The 8,219-nt window shown below is 41.0% G+C and overlaps 1 pseudogene; it reads right to left on the bottom strand.

The window, feature by feature from the left end:
* Positions 1-1,262: 1,262 nt before the first annotated feature.
* LOC117394105 (tubulin alpha-1C chain-like) lies at positions 1,263-7,499 on the bottom strand (annotated as a pseudogene).
* Between the last annotated feature and the right edge of the window lie 720 nt (positions 7,500-8,219).

Genomic DNA, 8,219 nt, shown 5'->3' with positions numbered 1-8,219 from the left:
TTTGATTAACCAAAAAACTAAACAAAACGAAAGCCGCAAAATGCTGCATTAAGGAGATTAGATGTACAGTACATCTAATAAATCATTTTTTATGTTCTTTTATGTGAAGTGAAGTTTGTTCTTTCAAACTGGCCTCAGTGCACCCCCTCCTGCTTAAGGCCCAAAGTTACTGGAGCACATTTTCGAATGCATTGTATAGAAAAACACACATGATCGCTATCTTCTGTAGAAACATGTGCAGCTATATGGTTTTGATCCAGCTACATAATAGTCTAATTTCCAATTCAATGTAAAATTGACAATGCCATGTAATTTTAATACCCATTTTAAAATTGCATTTGCAAACTTGGATTCATTCTGCAATTCATGAAAATCAAGCTCGGTTTATCATTTCAGTGAAAAGGAATATTTTTGGCACACCTTTAAATCAGCTATACTTGAAAAAAACAAAACACAAAGTTGAGGCTTCAAATGAGCTTTTATTAACTGGTTACAAACACAGGCAAAAGTCTGGTGCATTCACCAGTTGTCAGACTTAGTTTTAGTTATTTTGTGGGGTAAAATTACATGACAAACAGCACCAGGCATTTCAGCCTAATAATAAAGTTGGGTATGCACAACTAAATAGTTTGCCTGTGCAGTATCGTTGGCCCGGTGAACTGTGACTGAACGATCATGAACGTGTGTGTGTGTGAATGAGTGAGTGGTTCATTGATCTAAGGTGCTTTGAGTGCCTTGAATATAGAAAATCACTATATAAAAATGTAACCATTTATCTTTTAATATTCCTGGCAAAGCAATAACCTCTGTGAGACAAGCAGGTAGTGACCCCTGGACCAGAAAAGTTACAAAGTGCAACTTTTATGCTCAGGAGCAACAGTGGTCCCCTAACGTTTAGGTTTGGGTGTCTTGAAAGTCACTGAATCAAATGCTTTATTATTATTATATTGTGTATATATAGAAGATTTAAGTGAGGTTTTGCATGAGTGAAAATAAAACTTAGTTGTTGTGGAGGGATAATAAATGGTAAATGTGAAAATGTTTATTATCCAACTATTCTTTACTATTTATTTTCCAGTAAATGACATACAGTGCACACATTTGTAAGAACAATGACCAAACATTACAAGTATCAAAAGATACCTATTCTAAAAATGTTTCTAAATGTGTTGACAACTGAAAAACGATGCACGTATGTCTAATGAGAGGGTAGAACTTATCACAAACAGAACATGGGACAGTTTTTCACATTTTAAAACAAGTTAATATTCCTCGCCCTCTTCTTCTTCTCCCTCCATGGAATCAGCACCCACTTCTTCATAATCCTTCTCTAGAGCAGCCATGTCCTCTCCCTCCTCCATCCCTTCTCCTACGTACCAGTGGACAAAGGCACGCTTGGTGTACATCAGATCAAACTTGTGGTCAAGCCGAGCCCAGGCCTCAGCGATGGCCGTGGTGTTGCTCATCATGCACACGGCCCTCTGCACTCTGGCCAGGTCTCCTCCAGGGACCACAGTGGGAGGTTGGAAGTTGATGCCCACCTTGAAACCTGTGGGACACCAGTCTACAAACTGGATAGTGCGCTTGGCCTTAATGGAGGCAATAGCGGAGTTGACATCTTTGGGAACCACAGCCCCGCGGTAAAGCAGGCAGCAGGCCATGTACTTGCCGTGGCGAGGGTCACATTTGACCATCTGGTTGGCAGGCTCAAAGCAGGCGTTGGTTATTTCAGCCACTGTCAGTTGCTCATGAAAAGCCTCCTCAGCAGAGATGACTGGGGCATAGGTGGCCAAAGGGAAATGAATCCGAGGATACGGCACTAAGTTGGTCTGAAACTCGGTGAGATCCACATTGAGAGCACCATCAAAGCGAAGAGAAGCTGTAATGGAGGACACAATCTGACTCATGAGCCTGTTCAAATTGGTGTAGGTTGGGCGCTCAATATCAAGGTTTCTGCAGCAGATGTCATAGATGGCTTCATTATCGACCAGGAAGGCACAGTCTGAATGCTCCAGGGTGCTGTGTGTGGTCAGGATGGAGTTGTAGGGCTCCACCACAGCAGTGGACAGTCACGGAGAAGGGTAGATGGAGAACTCCAGCTTGGACTTCTTGCCATATTTGACAGAAAGACGCTCCATCAGCAAAGACGTAAAGCCAGAGCCAGTTCCACCGCCAAAGCTGCGGAACACCAGGAAGCCCTGGAGACCAGTGCACTGGTCAGCCTAATGACAGATAGGAGATATAACATCATACATTTAACAACCATAAGGTATGAACAAAACGGTATACAGCGAATAAAAATTTACCCACCAGTTTTCAGGTCCCTGTTAGCAGCATCTTCCTTTCCAGTGATGAGTTGCTCAGGGTGGAATAGCTGACGATAGGTTCCGGTACCGCACCTCATCTACAAATACATTAGATGCGAAATGGCAGTAGTCATTTTAGTAACAACCTAAGTACCAACAACTGACTTAAAAAGTGCTTTAAAATCTGACTTTACCTATTACAGTTGGCTCCAGGTCCACAAACACGGTTCTGGGCACATATTTTCCCGCTCCCATTTCACTGAAAAAGGTGTTGAAAGAGTCGTCTCCTCCTCCCACAGTCTTTTCACTGGGCAGCTGTCCATCAGGTTGAATGCCATGTTCCAGACAGTAAAGCTCCCAGCAAGAGTTTCCAATCTGAACACCAGCCTGCCCCACGTGGATGGAGATGCACTCACGCTGAAACAGATCATACAAAATGTGAAATACTGTTGGAGGCAGCTAGAAACATATTTACAGCGTGTTTCAATTCTAATAAAATAGTAATAAAAGTAACACTGTGCTAGTAAAGGCAGTGATGTTAGCAGTTAGCACTAATATCACATCACAAGTATTATTAAAAAAAACTGATAACTCTAGACCGAAGTTTATAAATCGTTGCATTTGTGTCATTATTATAAAAGGTTATAACTTTGAAGGCAGTGTATTGTTGATGCAATCACAAATACAATGCTATAACTGTTGCTAGGGGCAATGGTAAAAATGGCCTCAGGCCATAAAAAGCGGGAAAATACATAAAAGTTCATCAAATCTGCACTAGACAATGATTAAATGACCACACAATAACTCCAAATTACCCCCCAAAATACTACATACACCCTAACACCTCACACACGATCATTATTTAGCACAAAGACACAAAAAACGTCTGAACTAAAGTTAGCTAACGCCAGTTGATCAAATTCAATGGACGTTTAAAAAAAACAAAAAACAAATAAAGATGAATACACAATGAAATGCCAATAAGCAAAGAAAAAAATGTACCATGACTGACGGTTTTGAACAATTTGACAGTAGCTATTAAACAGTCAAAGCAGGCAGCGCAGAAGCTCAAAGAAGAGGAGACGAAGTGAGGCCATTTTTAAAGTTTATTTTTATTATTAATTGTTACTGTGCACAGTGGTAGGTAGTTCCAGAAACAGAGGGACAACCATTTCCAGTGTAATGTAATGTCTGTGAGGTTTGTGCTGAGTCACGCTAAAATCACTAAATCCTGACAGATCAGGCAGTGGACAGGGAGCTGCAGGTGGGTCAGGGGTCAGAGGTCAGAGGTAAGGGGGTTAGGATCAGGCAGTGGACAAGGAGCTGCAGGTGGATGTCACTGACAACATATTAAAAACTTTACAAATGTGAAGAAAACTCCACTGGAGGACTCTTCTGTGTTTATTAAGGTACCTCTTTGTTTGTCAATGCTAATGCTAATTTCAAAGCCTAATAAGTATTTAAATAACACCACTGACTGATGTAATCTACACCTAAAAATAATTGGGTCGTCCTGACAACAAATCATATTTTGTTATTATGTTACATTTAACATTTTAATAGAAGCTAGCATTAGCATTGACACACAAAGAAGTACCTTTCTATTGAATATCAGCACCAATACTGAATTGACCTGGATATCGATTCCATGGTATCCTGATATCCTGATTGGGCCTTTAACTGTGTGTAATAAGACCATTTACAGGCTGATTTTGGCTCCAGAATGCTTGAACTTTTATTCATTCAAAGCTGTTCAGTAGTTATTTGAGTGATAAGTAAAAGTTACATAACACAGTGGGATGTCTTGTGTAATAATTTCAATGTATTTTAAGGAAATATCTGCCATTTTCCTTTCCTACACTGGTCTCCATTAATATCAAATATCAGGAGACACTTAAAGTCAGCGTATTGATATCGGTATCAGAAGTGAAAAAGCTGCATCGGTACATCCCTACTTATCTTATAACTCTGTATTTTTATTGTTTCCAAAAAATAACTTTTTAATATTTACTTAAAGGAAACTTTGTCTTGTATTTTAGGGGAAAACATCATTATTAAAGATTAAAAAATACACTTATCAACAGCGTATTAACCAGATTGAGTCAGTTACACATAAATACTCATATTCACTGTACATTGAAACTATTTTTTTACTTGTCTTGTGTTCATTTTGACATACTGGTGACAAAACACTTCTCTTTGCACACACAAAAGACAATTTAAAATGATTATAACATACATCTGAACTGACTGAACTGTTTTTAATGTGATTGTGAGGTTGAGTTGAGTTCCTTGCAGTGTGGTGTAGTTTATTTCAGTCATTTTCTCAGACACTGCAGTGTTTCACAGATGACCTCTTTAATGCAGCGTCGTCAGTCTGAGTCTGTGTGCCCCTTTTGAAAAAACCTAACCTAAATCCTGATGAACTAGCCAACTACAGACCTATCTCTAATCTTCCCTTCCGCTCAAAAATTCTAGGAGTTGTGGTGAAACAGCTCTGCCGCCACCTGCAGGACAATAATATATTTGAAAAATAAAACCACAGCACAGAGACTGCACTGCTTAAAGTAACAAATGATTTACTACTAGCTGCTGATAATGGGCTGGCTTCAGAATTTGACATTGGAATTAGAGGGACCACCCTCAAATGGTTTAAATCCTATCTATCAGATAGGTACCAGTTTGTTAGTATAAACCAGAGCACCTCTCCCTGTTCTAAAGTAGCCTGTGGTGTTCCACAAGGATCTGTGCTTGGTCCAATCCTATTTACTCTGTATATGTTGCCATTGGGGAACATTATCAGAAAACATGGCATTAATTTTCACTGCTATGCTGATGACACTCAGCTGTACTTATCAATGAAACCAAATCAGACTGATCAAATAGATAAACTCAGTGCCTGTGTGAAGGACATCAAAACCTGGATGACCTTGAATTACCTGCTCTTAAATCCTGAAAAAAAGAGGTCATTGTCGTTGGTCCCAAAGGTCAAAGAGATTCTCTGATAATCTCACTCGATAATGTGAGTATAGCTTCTAGCCCTACTGTAAAAAATCTTGGAGTCCTATTTGATCAAAATCTCTCATTCACAGCCCATATAAACCTAGCTTGTAAAACCGCATACTTTCACCTGCGAAATATAACTAAAATTTGAAATATTTTACCTAAAAACGATTATGAAAAACTCATCCATGCATTTGTTACTTCCAGACTTGATTACTGTAATTCTCTGCTCACCGCCTGCCCCAAAAGTACTATAAAGTACTATAAAGTACTATAAGGAGCCTCCAGTTGGTCCAAAATGCAGCGGCCAGAGTCCTAACAGGAACTAAAAGAAGAGACCACATCAGTCCTGTACTAAAATATCTGCACTGGCTTCCTGTCGAGCTTAGAATCAAGTTCAAAGTCCTCCTCCTGACATACAAAGCCCTAAACGGTATGGCCCCATCCTATCTGCAAGATGCTATTGTCCCGTACCAGCCAAACAGAGCACTCCGCTCTCAGAATGCAGGACTATTAGTGGTTCCAAAAGTACAGTGGGAGGGAGAGCATTCAGTTACCAAGCTCCTGTGCTATGGAATCAACTCCCTGCTGATGTTAAACAGGCCCCCACAGTCTCTGTATTTAAGACCAGGCTTAAAAACCTTCCTCTTCGGTATAGCTTATGACCAGGTTACTTAGTTTATTGTCACTTTGAACTATGACCAGATTGGCTGGGAGTGACATTAAAACCCGGGATAAGATAGGCTGCAGTAGGAGATAACAAGCTGGGGGAAGAATGGCAACCTGAGCTCTATGCTCTGCTTTGTCCTATTTTCTCATCAGCAATGCTAGTCACATGTTTTCCCCTGTCCCACTCCCCCTGTGGAGTGTAACTCTTTCAGATGCCCCGATGACAGCTGGACCCTCTCCTCCTCCCCGCCTGGCCCTCCTCCACCCCCCTCCCTTCTCCTCGCCTGGCCGATTTTTCTTGTTTTGTCTGATTTTTCCTGTTGTTTTGTTTTTGTGTGTAGGCAGCACGGTGGCTGAGTGGAAACACTCATGCCTCACAGCAAGAAGTTTTGGTTCAATCCCCGGGTCGCCCAGGCCTTTCTGTGTGGAGTTTTTCATGTTTCTCCTCGTGTCTGGATGGGTTTCCTCCGGGTACTCCGGTTTCCCCCATCAACCAAAACATGAACGCCCTTCGAGACAACTGTTGTTGTGATTTTGGGCGTTACAAAAATAAAATGAATTGAATTGAATTGAATGGGGGGCTCTGCAGACACCTGTGTGTTTTTCACAAGGTTATGTCCCTTGTCCCTGACCCAGTTACCCCATCATCTTATAGGGCTGGGCAATATGACAATAGTAGCTCAGTTGGTCGAGATGTTAGATCCACTGATCCACAGTTTGACGATGTGATTCCAGCTCCCACAGATGAATACTGTTGTTGTGTCCCTGGGCAAGACACTTAACCCACCTCGCCCCCAGTGTCTGTGTACACTGGTGGATGAATGTGTGTGTGAATGGGTGAGTGGTTCGTTGATGTGCTGAAGTGCTTGTGAAGTGCAGTGAGTGACTTGAAGATGGAAAAACACTATATAAGTGACATTTTACAATGACAAAAATGTACATACAAAGTACAAATTTTTTCTCATGTTGATTGAAGATTTTTTTAAATTTAATCTTGAGGAAAACAAAAATAGCGTTTTTTTTTATTATTTCACAAAATTTAAACATAATAATTGCAATTTAGCACAGTTTAACACATAAGTTTACCCTCTGTGAGTAAAAGCTTGTGGTTTGAAGCAGAGGATTAGCTGGAGGAAGTGTCTGGGGTGAGGGAAGTCTGGGAGTCCCTGCTTAGACTGCTGCCCCCGGATAAACAGAAAAAATGACTATTACTACTACTTGTAGTGTTACTACTACTTAAAAGTACAACTACTACTAAATAAAAAAACAAACAGCAACCAACCTCTACTTTACTATCAGTACTAGTTTACTACCACTGCTTCCTAATATTATAAGGCTGTGTTCACGCTTGTCCTTGTTAGGTCCTAGTTTGAGTCTAGTTTAGTCCAGATGGTAGACCTGTTCTGTTTGGTCCTGTTCTAGTACTGGTTTAGTCCTGGTCAAGGTCAAGAGAAAGTTCCGAATTGAGTCCCAGTTTAGCCCCAATTTTAATGCAAAGTACAACCACACCCCTTCTACCATTTCTACCAAAGAGACAGAAAAGATGACTCCTAAGCTGTTTCCTTTTGCAGTAGATACTAAACACGACTGTGTGCAATGGACCACTCACATAAAAGCACGTCTGTTTCCTTTTGGTCTCTGGGGGTCTTTTATTGTGGCTTGCGGCTTTAATTTAGTTAGGTTTAATTTAGAGTTAATCAGTTTTTCCCTCCTTTTGAAGTAGTTCTTGTTTAAATGTAGTAGATAGATGGCACATTAAAAACAGGTCATGTTCGGATCCAAACGTACATTATGATCCCATGCTGTAGTAATATGAGATGTAATTGTTTGAATTTCACTTCAATTCATTTATTTTTGTAACGCCCAAAATCACAACAGTTGTCTCGAAGGGCGTTCATGTTTTGGTTGATGGGGGAAACCGGAGTACCCGGAGGAAACCCATACAGACACGGGGAGAAACATGAAAAACTCCACACAGAAAGGCCTGGGCGACCCGGGGATCCAACCAAACCTTCTGCTGTGAGGCATGAGCCACTCAGCCACCGTGCTGCCTACACACAAAAACAAACAGGAAAATCAAACAACAGGAAAAATCAGACAAAACAAGAAAAATCGGCCAGGCAAGGAGAAGGGAGGGGGCGGAGGAGGGCCAGGCGAGGAGGAGGAGAGAGTCCAGCTGTCATCGGGGCATCTGAAAGAGTTACACTCTACAGGGGGAGTGAGACAGGGGACAACATGTGA

Source organism: Periophthalmus magnuspinnatus, chromosome 4, assembly GCF_009829125.3.
Source record: "Periophthalmus magnuspinnatus isolate fPerMag1 chromosome 4, fPerMag1.2.pri, whole genome shotgun sequence".
NCBI lineage: Eukaryota > Metazoa > Chordata > Actinopteri > Gobiiformes > Gobiidae > Periophthalmus > Periophthalmus magnuspinnatus.
The sequence above is the reverse complement of the archived record's forward strand: the minus strand, read 5'-3'. Positions and strand labels throughout refer to the sequence as shown.